Here is an 18,893-nt window from a genome sequence, read left to right as displayed (position 1 = left end):
CGCTTGCAAGGCAGACACCTTACCTCCAGCGCCACCTACCCGGCCCACATTACTCTTTTTAACTTCAGTAGTGTACAATCCTAATCACAGTCCAAAGATGTGCATTGTGTGTGACAACCCCAAATTGTTTCAAGATACATAAAATGGACACGTATTTCTTTAGAATATTTTGTGGGTTTTTTTGGACAGCTATAATTCTTACTAAATTTTTTCTTATACAGTGATGATTCTAACCACTTTTTATCTTCTCTTTTTGAGCTGTTTAACAAGGAATTTTGGTGGAAGAGTCCCCCAGTTTAATGCTTATGATTGAACCATGTCATGGGAATCATTGTAATTGTTCTTATGGCCCCCATATGCGCCAATAACACCACGTGGCATTGCTTCTTATTTGCATAGGCACATTAAAATGGGAAAACACTATACATATAAATAAGATCCTATTTAATAGAGATTGGAACACACAAATCTTGTAGTGCAGAGGGACCTTACACCCTGAACATTGACATAACGACCTGGCACAGACCTCAGAAGAAAGGGCATAATCCATTCTCCCCTGAACCAGGGAAGCCATCCACGAAACATCCAGGCTGGTTTATAACATCACCTGGAAGCAATCCTCTACCACGGAAGACCTACACTGCTCAGACTTTGACCTGCTCAAAAGAGACTTCCCTTGACACTGAGAAGACTTAACAACGACAACGACCTGCTGACAGGACAGGGCTCCCTGCATTGCCCTTTGATTGTGAGGTGAAAGGAGAGGATGCTCCACATCCTGACTTCAATGTGAGATATGCAGATTCCAGGATCTTTAATACAGAAACATAATACCAACAACAGAGACTGTGTGAAAAATAAAAGTGTGTTGGCACTACAGACAATGTATTGGATTGGACGATCTAGCTTGCCTGAAGCCTAGACTTGGTCTTATGCCAGGAAACTTTAGGGGTCGGGTCTCTTTGTACTTAGGCCAGGGTTATTTCTTTCCATGTCCCTCATATTTTGGTGGGCCTATGCAAACAACAATTGCCACTCTAGCGCCATTTTTACTGTGCTCCTTTGACTCTAATCTTTAAAAAGAACTTACTTAAAATTTGAGGTTAACGTAAGCTAATATGCATGTATATGGAAATGTAAGAAAATACTATGCCTGTAATGTTTAAGGAGTTACGTAAGTTTTATGGCTTTAGATTGCTTTGTGTACTGTTAAGAAATATTATAATGTGTTACAATCTGGGGACTTGAGGGACAAAGTAATTGTACATGGATTCTGTCTTATTTATCTTAATGTTCTTTGGCTGAAATTTCAAAGTTAAGATATCAGCAAGGGGACTTCTGAGAATTATGTTATGGGTGATTGTCCTTCCACTGTAACTTTACCTTGTCCTCTTTCTTTGTACCTTTGTTTTCATAATTAAAAAAAAAAAGAAAAAAAAAGTCAAAGAAATTAAAAAAAAAAATCCGTCTCCCAAAGTATATAGTCGGAGCGTGGCAAGGTCGTGCTAGCAATTTCCTTCCATTCAGCAGGTAACAGTTCTTCTCCCTCTCGGACTGCCTCAAGGCAAGAGAGGGTGTAGGGGGCATTATGGCCATAGGTATTTATGGCTTGAAAAAGGGTTTCTATAGGTTTGTGTTGGAGACGTTGGTATCTCCTAATCTCTGCCATCTGGTTGCCCACTGAAGGTGCAGGTTCAGGGTTATCAGGGACTTGTTGCTGCTCTTCCTGAATGCCCTCAAGGGACCTAGCTGAAGCCTGAGCCCTCTGGGCACCCTGGGCTCTATCTAGGCTGTGGCTTCGAGTCACAGCACCCGTGCCCCTTTGTTGGGACCAGCCCCAATCCTCCGGCAAGTGGGGTATGGGAGGGGGCAGGGAGGGGTAGGCAAGGTAACTCGCTCGGGCTGTTGATTTAAAAATACAGGGAATTGATATGAGTCATCAGAGGCTTGAAGCCGGGCAATTTGTTCCTCCAGACTTTTTATCTCCTTAAGTTCTCTTAATTGTGCCTCTAGGTCGGCCTTACATTTTTTGAAGTTAGAGGGGACAGTCTGCTGTGCTAGAAGCCTGCAAGTGGAGCATCAGGGTTCAAGTCACCTGGGTTGGGCTGCAGTGGGGCAGAATCAGTCTGTCCAGTTCCCTTCCCAGAGTCGGGCCGATGGGGTCAGAGCAAACTGGTCCTGGACACAAGTGACTTCATCTCCTGGGGCCCTGGGACCCTCGTCAGGGCCCTCTCTTCCTGGGGGTCAGCACAGGATCAGAAGTGGGGACCCAAACCTGAAATGGGTCTTGGTAAGAGAGCCCAGATGGAGACACCCCGCTGTCTCCCGCATTGAGGTCTGAGAGGCAACAGAGGACTGAACAGAGAACACAGGACGGAGAGCCCAGAATGAGGAGTAGTCTTGCTAAGTGGGGGGCCTTTATTCCTTAAGGGAGGTTGGACGCAGTCCCTCCAGCGAGGCACAGGGTAGACAGTATGAAGGGGGCAGCTTCATGGCTTGGGGATCCGGGGCCAGCAAACTTGACTCAGAAGGTGCATTCTGGAAGAAACAAGTCAGGCCTTAGGGGTGTCCTGTCTCCACCCACCATCCAGTCCCCCACCAAGGGCAGTCCATCTCCAAGATCAGTGCTTTTACTCTGCACCTCTAGACCTTGGGTAAACCTGAGTCCCCAACCCACAGAGAAAGGCCCTATGGACAAATGCTAATGAGGAGCACCTCAGAAGGGTCCATGGAAAGAGGGAGCACCCCGGGCATGAAACTGGGCAATCCTCTATCCCACCCATCTCCTCTGGTTTGCACCACCCTCCTGGGGCCCTGAGATTCAATGACTGCCCGGGACCTTGGGGGAAAAAAATACCGCCCTTCCTATCTATGAAGGAATCTATGAAGGAATCTATGAAGATTCCAGAAGACACTTCCACAGCCACTTTGGCCACGTCTGGAGCAGGAGGGCTCCCCTCTCTACCCTGCACACTTGCAGCACTCAAAGAAACCCTAAGACATAGTTCATGAAAGCTGCTGCCAGATGCCAGCTCTTCTGCAAGCCTCTCTGGTGGCAGAGTGGGGTGCCCGGAGTGGCAGGTGTGAAGACAACAGAGTGCCATGCCCTGTCGGTCACCAACTGCCAACCACCTTCCTTCCGGACCCTGCACTCAGGGTGTTTGCTGAAGGCAGGGATAGGCTCCCTACACCTGAGCATTATGGGTGGCCTTGAGCTATATAGCCTGTGGCTAGCTGTCCTGCCCAGAGCCCCCAACATACCAGGCAAAGACCCAGAAATCCTGGCCCAATGCAGGCAACAGGCCAACCTGGGCGATGGAGGTTTTACCCTCCCAAATCAGATCTATGAACAGCTTACCGGCATGGGAACCTTTGCCTCCTTTAGAGAACGGCAACAGAGGCTTTCCCCTGCTCGTTTGGCTCAGACCAATGCTGCTGCCCTCCGGGCTTGGAGAGCCATGCCTAAAAGTGCACAGGCCACCATTCCGCTGGCTCAAACAGTGCAAGGCCCCCAGGAGCCCTACAATAAATTCATTAGCAAACTCCTAGAAACAGTACAAAGGAGTATGGGCTCTGCAGATTATAATAATCCCCTTTCAAGCAGCTTGATTACGAAAATGCTAATGAAACCTGCAAAAATATTTTAAGAGGCAACCTCCAAAGAAAAACCTTTGGGGCCTGGAGAGATAGGACAGCGGTGTTTGCCTTGCAAGCAGCCAATCCAGGACCAAAGGTGGTTGGTTAGAATCCCAGTGTCCCATATGGTCCCCCGTGCCTGCCAAAAGCTATTTCTGACCAGACTGAGCCAGTTCAGCTGCTAAGCCATAAAACCTTGTAATATCTGCACTTTGCTGTTAAAACTTCTGGGTCTAATGCGCCCTTTACTCAGTACATTTTGCTTGGGCCAGCCCTGAGCCCAACTTTCAGTCTCCTTCCCGCGGGCCTCAGGGAACAGCCAGCTCAGGCCCTGCCACTCCCACTTAAGTCTTCCAATTCACCTTGAAATACCCCAATCTTTGTTATTCAAAAAAAAAAAAATCTGGAAAGTGGCATCTCTTGCATATTCTCAAAGCAATTAAATAAACCATGATTCCCATGGGTGCTTTTGCAACCCAGACTCCCCTCCTCGGTTAACATTCCCACTAATTCCAATAAATTAATAATTGATCTTAAAAGATTGCTTTTTTTCTCTATACCATTACACCCTGCTGACCGTAAAAAAAATTTACCCCTAGCCTCCCTGCTATTAACTGTGCTGGCCCCTCCCCGCATTATCAGTGGAAGTTTCTGCTTCACCTTGTCAGCCCTACACTTTGTCAAATATGTGTAGCACAGGTAATAAATTTTGTTAAAAATATTTTGAAAATAAACCTAATTATTCTATTCAACCTTAAAATAAAACAGCATATTAATTGGCTGATGCAAAATACAAATAATTGGCCTTTGGCATTTGCCTCCTTTAAGGAAAAAATTAATATTCATTATCCAGCAAATAAGTTTATGCAGTTTTTCAAAAGATGCATGTGAAAGAAAAAAAAAGTCGCAAGCCAGTGACAACAAGGTACCCCTTACCTCCAGGTCTTAGAAGTTCTCGTTTTGAATATAAAAACCTCAGATCAGCACAAACAGAAAGATAAAGTCCTGGCCCCACTCTAGGAAAAGGCCATATACCCCCAACTCGCTCAAGGTCTATTTATCTTTAAAATCCTAATAAGCTAGCCAACACCCCCCCCCCCATTCCTTAGGGTAGGAATGCAGCCCTAAAATGTTTTTCTAAGATAAAAACCACAGTTGGTAAAATTATAAGGTTTTAAAAGTGTTCAAAAATGTTATAATAAACACTTTAATCTATGCAGAGGTAGTGTTTGTGGCAGAGAGTGGCGGGGGTAGAATTAAAAAGATTCAGGAACTGTTCATGTGAAATATATAGTAAGAATTATTGTCAAAATTTTGTTGCGTCTCATAAGATGCTTCAAATTATTTTAAAGTTTGTGAATTAAATTATGTGGCATAAGTGTGCCTTTTCTAAAAGCATTTGTGTAATTAAGTTTTGTGCATTGGGTGTTCTAAAGTAATTATTAAAACATTAGAAATTAGAAAACCTTCTAAATTCAGGTCTGTAAGGGTTAAAAAATTCTATAGGGAGAAAAAGCAACAGGAAGATAACAGCAATAAACTCCCTTTTTTCATGCCTCTCAGAAATTTTAGAGCAAGGTCATAATTTTGTCACTTGTAATAACAGATTATTGGTAAAAAAAAAACCTTTTGGTGTTTTACAAATTTAAACGTACACACAGGTATTAAAATCTGAGTCTTTTATATTTCTATTAGAATATTTATTTTGATTCTTAAGGTATTTAAAAAATGTAAAAAATAATGTGGTTAACCTTTTAAAATAATATAGTTAATTTTATTACAGTTAACACCCAGGTGTGCTTCATAATACCCTTAGTTTTAATTTTGTGCTAAAGAAATTGTTCTTTACTTTTGCATTACAACAACTATCCTTTTAAGTGTATTCAAAAGGTCAGCACATTATACAAATCTGTACATTTGTGTCATAGTAAAGAAATCTAGTATTGATGAAAAAAATATATATTTAATTTTATGAATAATATTATAATAATAACTAAATTTTAAAAGCAAATTAACTAGTATCAAATATCATTTTGGTCTTAAGTTCTAGGTGTAAAAATGTATCAAATGTCTTTAACTATATTTTATAATGTCTAAACATGTTGTTAATTTGGTATATAATTTTTACAAATTATTCACTTAAAGTATTCAAAGTAAAAACAGTTGTTTGTTAAAAATTTTAATACTTTATTGCAGCTGCCTTACTGTTTTCCTGTTAAACTAATTTAAAGAAAACCTGTTCATTTACAGCAAATGATATCATACTTCAAAGTGGAGACTCCTTCTACAGTGCTCATTAACCATTTTTACTTAACAAAATTTTTTTAACTGCTTACATTTTACTTCATGTTTTAAACTTCAAATTAAAATTGTTTTAAAAATGTTTTGTGTTAAATCTAAACCTTAAAATTTATTTTCAGCAAAGTTCCACTCCAGCTACATTAAGTACTTCAAAAAACTAAAAGTTTTTCTACAAAAATTTTTTTTTCTTACAAACATGCCGGCTAAATATTTAAAAGCGCTTGTCAATTTTTCTAATGCGAGTTTTGATTCAATCCTTTTGTCTGTTCATGTGTGTGTTGTGATGAGTGAAAGTGGCCACAATGTTGTGTTTAGCGTTGTTTTGTTTTGCCTGTTTATTTGTTATTTCTACATTTCATGACAAATACAATTTTAAAGCCTTATCCATTTTTAAAATTTCAATTAATTTTTTTTTCAACTTGGTTCAGTCTGGTCATCTAACAGACTGTAACATCCTGCTAAAAATCATGTGTTAAGCTAGCTTTGTCCTCACAGCATGGCAGAAAGTGTAGGGGATGGTAAATCCCAAATTTCTCAATGGCCATCGGGGATAACTTTTCCCTGGAGAATTTCTGGACTTTGCAATCACCCAGCTTTCCTGCTATGTGTAAGTTAAGGCCTAAAGAATATGGATTTGTGGCTAGAAAATAGCATCTAGCTTTTAAATAATAATTAAGAAGTTTAAAAAAATCATTTAGGTTCACTTTAAAAGTTTTTAAAGAAAATTGGCAATTGTTAATCATAAAATTTTTATGCTGAAGTCTGACAGAGGTCAGATAACATTCCTGTGGTATTCGAAAATAATTTGTGTAATGTAAATTGCTAGTGTCTTCTGCCTGTAAACCCAGGCCAGAAGACTAAGTAAATTCCTATTTTTTATATAAAGAAATGAATTTATGGAATATTTTATTGTAAAAAAGGGCCCCCAAGTAATCATTTTCCCCCTAACAACCTGCTTCAATTTTTGCAAATCCACCCTGTTGTCTTTCCCAAGCTTACAAAACTACAGCCCATCCCTGGGGCTACTTTTGTGTTTACTGATGGTAGCTCTAATGGCACAGCGGCCTTGAGCGTTCAGGGCAAGGTCATGAAATTCACTACAGAGCACAAATCTGCTCAGCTTGTAGAACTGGCTGCAGTGCAAAGGGTATTTGAAACAGTTTTTGAACCCTTCAATCTCTATACTAATAGTTTCTACATTGCAACCTCTATTCCACTACTTGAAACTGTGCCTTTTATTAAACCCACTTCTAATGCCCAGCCTGCCTTTGCAAAAATTCAAAGACTTATACTTATGAAATCCCACCCAATTTTTGTAGCACACCCGTTGCATATCCAATTTACCACAGCTGGCAAAAAATACTCTTGGGGGGCCGGGCGGTGGCGCTGGAGGTAATGTGCCTGCCTTGCCTGCGCTAGCCTAGGATGGACCGCGGTTCGATCCCCCGGCGTCCCATATGGTCCCCCAAGAAGCCAGGAGCAACTTCTGAGCGCATAGCCAGGAGTAACCCCTGAGCGTCACAGGGTGTGGCCCAAAAACCAAAAAAAAAAAAAAAAAATACTCTTGGAACAAAACTCTCACTTGGGGCCTACGCCTTTACTGTACTGGCTATAACAAGGGCTTTACCTTTTCCATAAAACTTCTTAAAGAAATCCCCTTTTCTCGCCCCATAGCTGTTGGCCCCAATCCTCTTTTGCACCCCTCCGGTGGTGGCCCCTTCTTACCCCAGGCACCGCCCAAGGTGTTGCCCCCTCCTCTGCCCTGCTCCTTCACAGCCAAGCCAGATGCTGCCGCTGCTGCTGTTACTGAGTTCCAGCCTACTATCCCTGCCGGACCTGTCTCCACGGTCGACCTCATCCTGCAAATGGTTAATGCATCTGCCCAAGCTCTCTCCATAACCCCCTATGAACGCTGCTGGATTTGCTACTCGCCGGTCCCACCATTCTATGAAGGCATTGCAGCCTTCGGAACTCCCCTCTACACCAATAACTCTGGTCTCCTTCGCTGGGGTGCACAGCCTCAAAAACACGGGCTCACAATAGGACAAGTCGTGGGGTATGAACTCTGTCTTCTTGGCCCCCACATGATTCCTCCCATTCCCTTGCTAGAAACCTGCAATCAAACATTTCATGTTCATGAACAAGCTCTTTTTCTTATTGCCCCAAATTTCACCTTTTTTGTTTGCTCCACCAGATTGACTCCTCATATTATTGTTGATGTTTTTCTTGCTCACCGTGATTATTGTGTTTTGGCAATTCTTATGCCCAAACTCACTGTTCGACCCGAATCGGACTTATTGCCTCACTCTGGTACCTCCCCTGGTCTCTCTCGTGCTAAACGCGAACCTGTAACAGCCATCACCCTGGCCGTCCTTGTTGGCCTTGGCGCCGCTGGTGCAGGTACAGGTATTTATTCCCTCATCTACACTGAGGGGTCTATAGGCTTTCTAACAAACACTGTTGTTAAGGATATAAAGGAGCTTAAAAAGGGTCTCGATTATCTACAACAAACTGTTGGCTCCTTGGCTGAAATGGTATTGCAAAATCGCAGAGGCCTTGATCTTGCCTTTTTAAAGGAGGGGGGAATGTGTGTTGCCTTAAAAGAAGAATGTTGCTTTTTTAAAGATAAGTTAGGCCTTGTTAAGGATAGCATAAAAAAGGTTGAAGAAAGTCTAGCTGAAACCAAGAAAACCTTGGACAGGGAGGAAAGCTGGTATAAAAATTGGTTCTCCACATCTCCCTGGTTATCCACCCTTCTATCCACGCTGCTTGGCCCATTCATTGGGTTCATGCTGCTCATTTCTTTTGGTCCATGGGCATTTTGCCGCCTAACCAGCTTTATAAAAATCCTGATTAATGAGGCTACAAAAAAATCTGTGGGCATTTACTACCAGCAGCTCCAGCCTCATGAGCCCCCCATTGCTGATACTGCTGAGGGCGAAGAGAGCACCCCTGAAGAACTGGATTTTGAGGAACTGGAATGGCTTGCTAAGCGTAAGAAATCTTTCCTCACACGGCTGTGGAAATGCCTTTGACGGGATTAGCCTGGTGCCAGTAGTCAGGAGCACACCTCATTCTTTAACTTTGTGCAGGCTCTTAGGGGTAGGGCACTCCAGCCTACATGAACTGATGCAAGAACCTTCTTGCGTGCTCCCCGAGCTGCTACCTTTGGGGTTCTGACACTGGGGGCCCACCAGACAGCCTAAGACAGGGTTTCCACCCATCTTTGAATTAATAAAAAAGGGGGAATTTGTTGGAGACTGTTTGAAATAATTAAAAAGCCCTCTCACTAATCAAAATGGAGTTTCTGAAAGTCTTAGCCAAAGTGCTTATAAGCTGCATGTGGCCTTCTTTGCCCTTGGACCCAAAGAAATAGAAACAGCCTAGAGCTAGAGAGTCACTAGGCTCCAAGATGTCCTTGTAAAGACAAGTGTCAAAAGGCCCAAGCTGAGATTAGATTTTGTATTTTGTTGCTCAAAGATAATGTAAATCTCTTGACTGATGATAATCTTATTAACCTTGGAAAATCAAGATGTTCCGTGGAAAGTTACAGCAATTCTTACTGTGCCTCGCCCCTACTCTCTCTGTTTTGCATTGTCTATAAAAGGTCTATTTTTTCCTTTATTAAACGGACTCTTGATCGGAAACCCTCTTCTCGAGTCTCATTATTTCCCAGTCCCTCTTCTATTTCAGGCCAGATTCTTCTTCGAGAATTGCGAATTACTGACGTGGTCCCCAGCTTTACCCGCTGGTCGGGGTCCTTGGAAGACCACATCTGACTGGTGTGGAGGGAAGGGAGAAAGATTCCCTAATGCCTGACTCCTCCATGTCTACAGCCCTAGACATCTCCTGTGCCCGTACTTCGCATATTCTGTGCCCCTCACTGCCTCTCTGTGGAGTCCTAGATTGTGTCTGTGACACCCTTGGTTTTTCCCGTGTATCCACATGTGTCACATGTGTGTGAGCCTCTGCCTCACCTTGCTGGATGCTCCCTGCAGAAACTCATGGAAAGCCCTGGGATTCAAGGCCCACTAAAAATTCCTGTCCTCCCCACACCCTAGGAGACCAAAGGGATCATTAAGGGCCTGGGAGGAGGTGGCACATGCTTTTGTTCTCTGGATGCAAGAAAATGTGTGTGATCCACCAGGCATTTGGTCCAGGGTTCTTGGGAACTGAGAGCCCAGATGTGGCCAAGGACACAGGAAGCCCCGCCCATAGAAGCAAGCCCTCAGAGAAGCCACACCCCCACAGGGTAATCCCTTCCCGTACAGGGAAGTCTCTCCTGCCCAGAAGTTGATGGAAGTCATGCCCACAAAAGCTAAGCCAAGCGCACAAATGATAAGCCCCTCCCACGGAAGCTCCACCCAAAGAAGGAAGCCAAACCACACCCACAAAGACCCCAATCAAACCAAGGAAGCCACGCTCATGAAAGCAACAACAACAAGCCTCACCCACAAAAGCTAGACCTCACCCATGATAGGGAAGCCCCACCCATAAAGCTAAACCCTGCCCAGAGATCTCCGCCCCCAAAAGGAAACCCTGCCCATAAAAGAAAGGCCCCTACCCAGTAAGGAAGCCCTGCCCCGCCCTTACAGGAAGTCCCAACAGAGAAGCCTTGTTCAAAGGGAGGTTCTCCCAAAGATTTTATGTCCATGAGTCTCCCCCACTGTTGCTGTATTTAGGTCCTAGTTGCTCAGGATGGCTGGAAGCCCCATCTATGAGTAGGAGGCCTAGGGGACCCCTGGAGGTGACAGAACTCAACAGGAGGCTGCAGGGATCCCCTGTCAGTCTCTCCTGGTGCCACTCATGACTGTGTCCTGTGCCCCCATTCCTCCTCTCCCTGTCCCAGCCGCAGCCTTGAAAAGCTGAGCCCTTCCCAGCCCCCCATGCTCTGTTGTATTAAATAATTAATGATGGTGGTGGATGGCGATGGATGGAGGCCTTTGTCCTTAGGCCCCGGCCATGTGGCTTCATCCCCCATCAACCGGCGGGTCTGGGGTTCAGGAAAGCGATGGGTATTGAACTCACTCACAGGCAGGCATCAGGAAGCATCAACTTTATTCATGCCCTATCCACCACATGTGTGTGGCCAATCTTATAACCTTTCAAGCATTCAGCCATTCTTAGCTACCCTGCATCTTAATATCTTTCAGCCATCTTCCTTTGACCTCCATGCTGGTCAAAGACCAAAAGCATGAGAGCCAGCTAAAAGCCAAAAGGGCAAAGACCCTAATCCCCTGGGTCAAAGGCTTTATATAACCTTCCAAGACCACTCCCCGGAATTGTAGGGGTTTTGCAGGTAAGGTTACACCTAATATTCAGTTTCCAAGACCCCTCCCAGAAAAGGGCAGGTCTCAGGTAGGTACACCTAAATTCAGGGTGGAGTTATATCTCTGAAATATAAAAGACCCTTTTGCAATTCTGACTCCACCTTTAGCCAAAGGTGGGTTAATATTTTCATACAACAATGTAATAGAGTGAAAATTAACATACCAGCCATTTTCAAAAACATAACATTTTTGCAAAATGTAACTTAAAATTCTCTTAATGCTTTTTTTTTACCAAGCACTATTTTGGAACTTTCATGTTCCTATACTTTTAAACTATATTGGGGGAACTTTTTGTTCCTATTAACCTTCCCTACACACAAGTACTACAGCATAAATGCATAACATACATTTTAAAAACAGGCTAAGTACATTAAAATACACACAGTAAAACATTTTGCAATTGAAAATATTAACTATGGAAACCACATTTAAATTATAAAGAAAATGACAATCAAGACAAAGATGCAGGCAGTTAGAAATCAGATTTTTAAATGGGCTAAACTGTTATTACTCCCTTTTTAAAAATTTTTTTTAATCACTAACTAACTAAAACTTATTTCATTACCAACTATGAGTAAAATATATGACTACCCGCTTAGTCCCTATACCTAAAACCATAAGTTCAGATGCTGGTTTGTTCCACGCTGATCACACCCTGGATTTAGGTGTACCTACCTGAGACCCGCCCTTTTCTGGGAGGGGTCTTGGAAACTGAATATTAGGTGTAACCTTACCTGCAAAACCCCTACAATTCCGGGGAGTGGTCTTGGAAGGTTATATAAAGCCTTTGACCCAGGGGATTAGGGTCTTTGCCCTTTTGGCTTTTGGCTGGCTCTCACGCTTTTGGTCTTTGACCAGCATGGAGGTCAAAGGAAGATGGCTGAAAGGAGTTAAGAGGCAGGGCTAGCTAAGAATGGCTGAATGCTTGAAAGGTTATGATATAGGCCACACATGTGGTGGATAGGGATGAATAAAGCTGATGCTTCCTAATGCCTGCCTGTGAGTGAAATCAATACCCGTCGCTTTCCTGAACCCCAAATTCGCCGGTTGATGGGGGATAAAGCCACGTGGCCGGGGCCTAAGAACAAAGGCCTCCATCCTTCACCATCCAGCTCCATTATTAATTATTTAATTCTACACTGCTCCATCTGTGACCTGGGGCCGCATGAGCCTCTGCTCCACTTGGCTGTGGGTCACCCAGGTGCTTCCAAGCCATGACCCAGAACCCACCAGTGGCTCTGAGGTAGCACATATCAGAGAATGAGAGAGAAAGAGGCAGGGAGATAGCGAGGAAAGAGAGAGGGAGAGAGAGAGATCAGTGTGTGGGGTCAATAATGGACCAGCCCTAAATGTTGCAGGGAGTGAACATGGCTCCTGGTGTGAGTCACTCTCCAACCTGTCTGGACTTTAATCAATCGCCTTTGTGCCAAGTCATAATATCACACGATCTCTGCCATCTGTGTTCCCCTTGGCATGTGTCAAACCTTTCTGAGGGACCTGAGTTCAGGAGACCCTGCTGGGGAAGAGAAAGGACAGATGCCCTTCTGCGCCAGCCCTCCTGCCTGCAGCCATTTCTCCCAGGAATTGTTTTTGTCTACATCCAGTGGTGCTCAGGGGTTACTCCTGCTCTACACTCGAATCACTCCTGGCAGTGCTTTGGCTATCCTATAAGTTTCCTATAGGCTACTGGGGATTGAACCGAGTCAACCATGGGTCAGTTAAATGCTCTCCCCACTGTGCTATTACTCTGCCCCACAAGGGCTGTTTTTTTTTTTGTTTGTTTGTTTTTTTGGGCCACACCCGGTAACGCTCAGGGGTTACTCCTGGCTATGCGCTCAGAAGTTGCTCCTGGCTCGGGGGACCATATGGGACACCGGGGGATCGAACTGCGGTCCGTCCAAGGCTAGCGCAGGCAAGGCAGGCACCTTACCTTTAGCGCCACCGCCCGGCCCCAAGGGGTGTTTCTTATCTGGGTTCGTATCCCCCAAATTCTCCATTAGGGCAGGCATGCTGGTCCCCATCACTGAGCATCCAAGCCTGGAGCAGCTCTGGGTTCTGTGCCCATTACCCAACCATAAGGGTAGGCAGAAGTGACTTGGGGGCTGATCCAATGTCCCACACTCTGGTGTCCTAGCGTCTAAGGCAATCAGGGATTGGACTCTGAGAGCACAGCCAGTACATCTCCTGGTGCTGCCAGTCCCATATTTGTGCGAGACACGTGGGCTGTTCTGGGCCCAACAGCAGAGCTGCCAGCAGTGGGGGTGACACCCCGGAACATCTGTGGACTGTTTGTCCTGACAGATGTCCCATTTGGATGGCCCATGGGACAGAGCCATTGTCTCCATGCCATGAGCTCTGGCCAGGTTGGCGAGCTGGGGCAGACCTGGGCATGCTGTCCCATCCCTGATCTGTCCTGTGCATCGGGATGGGGAGGTGACTGGCTGGAGATAGAGACCCCATGTTGTGGGACTTTTCTGTTCCCAGCCTCCTTTCCCATCGCCAGCTTCTCCTCCTCTCCAGGCAGGTGGGGACATTCTAGACTCTCCCACATCCCAACCTCAAGGTGTCCCCACCAATCATGGCTCATTGTCGTTGCCCATTTTTTGTTTCATTTTTAGGCCACAAGTGGCGATAGTCAGGGTTTACTTCTGGCTCTGCTCAGGAATTACCCTTGACTGGCTTGGGGGATCCCATGGGAAGACGGGATAGAACTCAAGTTGACTGCGTGCAAAGTAAACACCCTCCCCACGATGCTATAGCTCCAGTTTAACCCCCACTATCCAATTTTGTTTTCTTTGAGTATCTACACGTGGCGGTGCTCAGGGAATACTCCTGTCTCTGTGCTCAGAAATCGCTCCTGGCTCAGGGGTCCATATGGGATGCTGGGGATTGAGCCTGCATCTGCCCTGGGTCAGCCACGTGCAAGGCAAATGCCCTACTGCTATGCTACCACTTTGACCCTCACTACCCATTTTTTAATCTTTGTTTCTACTTGCTTGGTCAATGAGGTTGCATCCAATGTGAATGAATGAGGGAAGTAGAAAGCCTGTCTCAAATACATGTGTGTGGGGGGGTAGGGAGGTGGGAGATTTGGGGCATTGGTGATGGGAATGTCACATTGGTGCATGGGGTGTTCTTTATATGATTGAAACCCAACTAAAATCATATTTGTAATCAAATTGATTTTTTTCTTTTTTGGTTTTTGGGTCACACCCGACAGCGCCCAGGGGTTACTTCAGGCACTACGCTCAGAAATCTCTCCTGGCAGTCTCAGGGGACCATATGGTATGCCGGGATTCGAACCACTGTCCTTCTGCATCCAAGGCAAACCACTACCTCCACACTATCTCTCTGGCCCCGTTTGTAATCAAATTATATATCTAAAGACATTAATAAAGAAAGAAAAAAGAAAAAAAGATGCCTCTAGTCCCAGTGTCAAATAGAATATTGCGTATGTCTTCCTGAATGTAATTTATGGAGTTGGGTTTGTATCAGGCCTTTAATCCATTTTGATTTGACTTTTGTGCATGGCATTAGAAAGGGTACCGGGTTCTTTTTCTTTCTTTCTTTCTTTCTTTCTTTCTTTCTTTCTTTCTTTCTTTCTTTCTTTCTTTCTTTCTTTCTTTCTTTCTTTTCTTTCTTTCTTTCTTTCTTTCTTTTCTTTCTTTCTTTTTCTTTCTTTCTTTCTTTCTTTCTTTCTTTCTTTCTTCTTTCTTTCTTTCTTTCTTTCTTTCTTTCTTTCTTTCTTTCTTTCTTTCTTTCTTTCTTTCTTTCTTTCTTTCTTCTTTCTTTCTTTCTTTCTTCTTTCTTTCTTTCTTTCTTTCTCTTTCTTTCTTTCTTTCTTTCTTTCTCTTTCTTTTTCTTCTTTCTCTCTTTCTCTCTCTCTTTCTTTCTTTCTTTCTTTCTTTCTTTCTTTCTTTCTTTCTTTCTTTCTTTCTTTCTTTCTTTCTTTCTCTCTTTCTCTCTCTTTCTTTTCATTCTTTCTCTTTCTTTCTTTCTTTCTTTCTTTCTTTCTTTCTTTCTTTCTTTCTTTCTTTCTTTCTTTCTTTCTTTCTTTCTTTCTTTCTTTCTTTCTTTCTGACTTTCTTTCTTTCTTTCTCTCTCTCTCTTTCTTTCTTTATTTCTTTCTTTCTTTCTTCCTTCCTTCCTTCCTTCCTTCCTTCCTTCCTTCCTTCCTTCCTTCCTTCCTTCCTTCCTTCCTTTCTTCCTTTCTTTCTTTCTTTCTTTCTTTCTTTCTTTCTTTCTTTCTTTTCTTTCTTTCTTTCTTTCTTTCTTTCTTTCTTTTCTTTCTTTCTTCTTCTTCCTTCCTTCCTTCCTTTCCTTCCTTCCTTCCTTCCTTCCTTCCTTCCTTCCTCTTCCTTCCTTCCTTCCTTCCTTCCTTCCTTCCTTCCTTCCTTCCTTCCTTCCTTCCTTCCTTCCTTCCTTCCTTCCTTCCTTCCTTCCTTCCTTCTCCTTCCTTCCTTCCTTCCTTCCTTTCTTTCTTTCTTTCTTTTTTCTTTCTTCTTCCTTCCTTCCTTCCATCCTTTCTTTCTTTCATTTTTTTCTTTTTCTTTTTCTTTCTTTCTTTCTTTCTTTCTTTCTTTCTTTCTTTCTTTCTTTCTTTCTTTCTTTCTTTTTTGTGGAGATGTGACTAACCAGCTTTCCCAACATCCCTTATTGCAGAGACTATTCTTGCTCCACTTCATATGTTTGATCATCAAAGATTTGGGCCATATAACTGAGAATATGTCTCTGGTTTTTCAGTTCTATTCCGTTTATCTGAGAGGTTGTCCTTTCTGCAAAACCACACTCTTTAATTACTATTGAATTAGAGCACAATTAATTATGAAAGGGGAGTTATACGTGTCATATTCTTTTTTTTTTTCTTTTTGGTTTTCAGGCCACATTCGGTGATACTCAGGGGTTACTCCTGGCTATGCAGTCAGAAATCATTTCTGGCTTTGGGGACCATAAGGGAGGCCAGGGGATCAAACCATGGTCCGTCCTAGGCTAGCGCACATAAGCAGATATCTTACCTCTTGCACCACTGCTCCAGACCCTCATATTCTTTTTTTTTAAATCAAGAATTGCATTAGTTTTTGGGGGAATATTAATTGCTACATATTAATTTCAGAAGTGTTTGCTCAATAGCTTTGAAAAATGTTATAGGAATTCTTATAGGTACTGCATAAAATTTGTATCATGCCTTGAGGAGTATTGCCATTTGGACAATGCTAATCTACCCAATTTATGAGCAGGGCATGTATTTTCATTTCCTCATGTTCCCTTTTAAATCTTTATAGTAGTGTTCTGTAGTTTTCTTTGCACAGGTTTTTCTTAGTTTGTGTTTTCTGAGATGAACTTTTATTTTCAGTGCTTTCTGGCCCGAGAAAATAGTTAATAGAATTTCTACTCTCTACTTTATGGCAGAATTTTTGTGGTATAACATGTGGTCTATCTTGAAGAATGTCCTATGTGCATTGGAGATGAATGTGTGTTTGGTGTTATGGGGGATGCAAAGCCTTATGTATATCTGATAAGTCCCTCTCTTCCATTTCTTCTCGATCTATTGAGAGCGAATAAAGTGGTGCTGACATCTCTATCTAGGACTGCGTTGTCATCAATGTTGCTTCAATTCTACTAGCAGACATTTAAAGCATTTTGATGGTCCTTTGTTAGGTGAACAAATATTTATGAGTGTGAATGCCTCTTGATATACATATCCTTGATTATTAAGAAATCACCATCTTTATCTCAGAACTTTAAAAAAATATTGAAGTCTATGTTTTGTATGGTTTTGTTTTGGGGCCATACCTGGCACTACTCAGGGATTACTCCTGATCCTTCACTCAGAGCTCACTCTTGCTGGGCTCAGGAACCATATTCAGATGGTAGAGACCAAACCTATGTCGATTGCTTGCAAGACAAATGCCCTCTCTGTTGCAATATGTTCCAGACCCTGACATCTGTTTCCTGGTTACAAGTGTGACCACTCAGGATTTTTATTTATTTTTTGGCAAGAATTGTTTTCTTGAAATATTGTTTTTATTTTTGTTTTGTTTTTTTGATTTTTGGGTCACACCCAGCAGCGCTCAGGGGTTATTCCTGGCTCTGAGCTCAGAAATCGCTCCTGGCAGGCTCAGGGGACCATATGGGATGCCAGGATTCGAACCACCAACCTTCTGCATGAAAGGCAAACACCTTACCTCCATGCTATCTCTACAGCCCCAAAATCTTGTCTTCTAACCATTAACTTTGTGTCTGTGTTTGCCCTGACTGTTCAAATGTGTTTCTTGTAGGCAGCATAATGCTGGATTCAATGTTCTAATCTACCTTCACACTCTACGGTTCTTAATTTTTGCATTTAGGCAGCTTCCATTGAACGAGATTGTTATGGAATTTTGGACTATATTTCAGTAGAAGATAGGATTGTTGGTGAGATCTCTATTATACTTGAAAAGCTCTTTTTGTCTAACAAAGTTGGTTTTGAGTATATTTAGTTCCTGAAGCTCTGTATAAATTGTTCTTTCACATTGAAATCAAAGTCTGACTTGATGTGTATTCTTCCTGAGACTGATTTCATAAAATTTTTCTATATCCCAACCATTGTCTTTGGACCTGTAGGGTCTCATTTGATAAATTTATTGCCAATTTTAATGATGTTCCTTTTTATATAATTTCAGTTGTTGGTCTTGCTGCATTTAGGATTCTGTCTCTACAGTTTTCTTCAGTCTGATTAGCCCGTGTTTGGGAATATTTTTATTTGGGCCTCTTTTAGATGATAGCTGTTGGGCCTCTTGAATCTGAGTGCATATACTCTTCCACTCATAACTTCCCAGTTATGATATTTTTGTTCTTGGTCACACATTCTGATGCTCAGGGTTTACTCCTGGTATGTGCTCAGAAATCGCTCCTGGCTTGGGGACCATATGGGATGCCGGGGGATCGAACTACAGTCAATTCTAGGCCAGCAGCGTGCAAGGCAAATGCCTTCTTACTGCGCCACCACTTTGGCCCTCAGTTATGATTTATTTGACCATTAATCTTCGTAAAAGTAGGCTATCTGGCCCTCCAGGATGCAGATGTTTCTTATGTTTCTGCTCTTGAATTCAACCCCAATTTTTCTTGTCTACAATTAATCAATTTTGAGGCCTTTTAAAATATTCCTGTTTGTTGTTTGAATATTTTATGCATAACATTCTGGATCTCACGGATTTTTTCCTCAGCTACTGTTACTCTACTGATGATATTTTCCAGTGAGTTTTTCCATGTCACCTACTATATTCTTTAGTTATGCTATTTCTGCTTGTAGTTTTCTCATTTCTGCTCTCCAATTCTCTTTCCTTTAATTGGCTGTCCACACTACTTTCTCCATGAGCTCCTTCAACATTCCCATTATTTCCTCCCTGAAGTCCTTACCTGAGAAATTATTTAGCTGGTGAATGCCAGGAGAGTCTTTAGGATAACAATCTTGGGTCACAAAATATGGGGAAGCATGTACTGCTTTACTCTAGTACAAAAACATTTTCAAGCCAAGAATGGGTGGGATGATGAATGGACTCTGGAAACATCACAGGTGACAAGTAGTGGACCCCAGAAAGAAGGTGGAAGCAGTAGAAGCTTGAACAAACCACAGTCCCATCGCTG

This window comes from Suncus etruscus, chromosome 13, assembly GCF_024139225.1.
Source record: "Suncus etruscus isolate mSunEtr1 chromosome 13, mSunEtr1.pri.cur, whole genome shotgun sequence".
NCBI classification, from domain to species: Eukaryota; Metazoa; Chordata; class Mammalia; order Eulipotyphla; family Soricidae; genus Suncus; species Suncus etruscus.
This window is presented reverse-complemented; position numbering follows the sequence as displayed.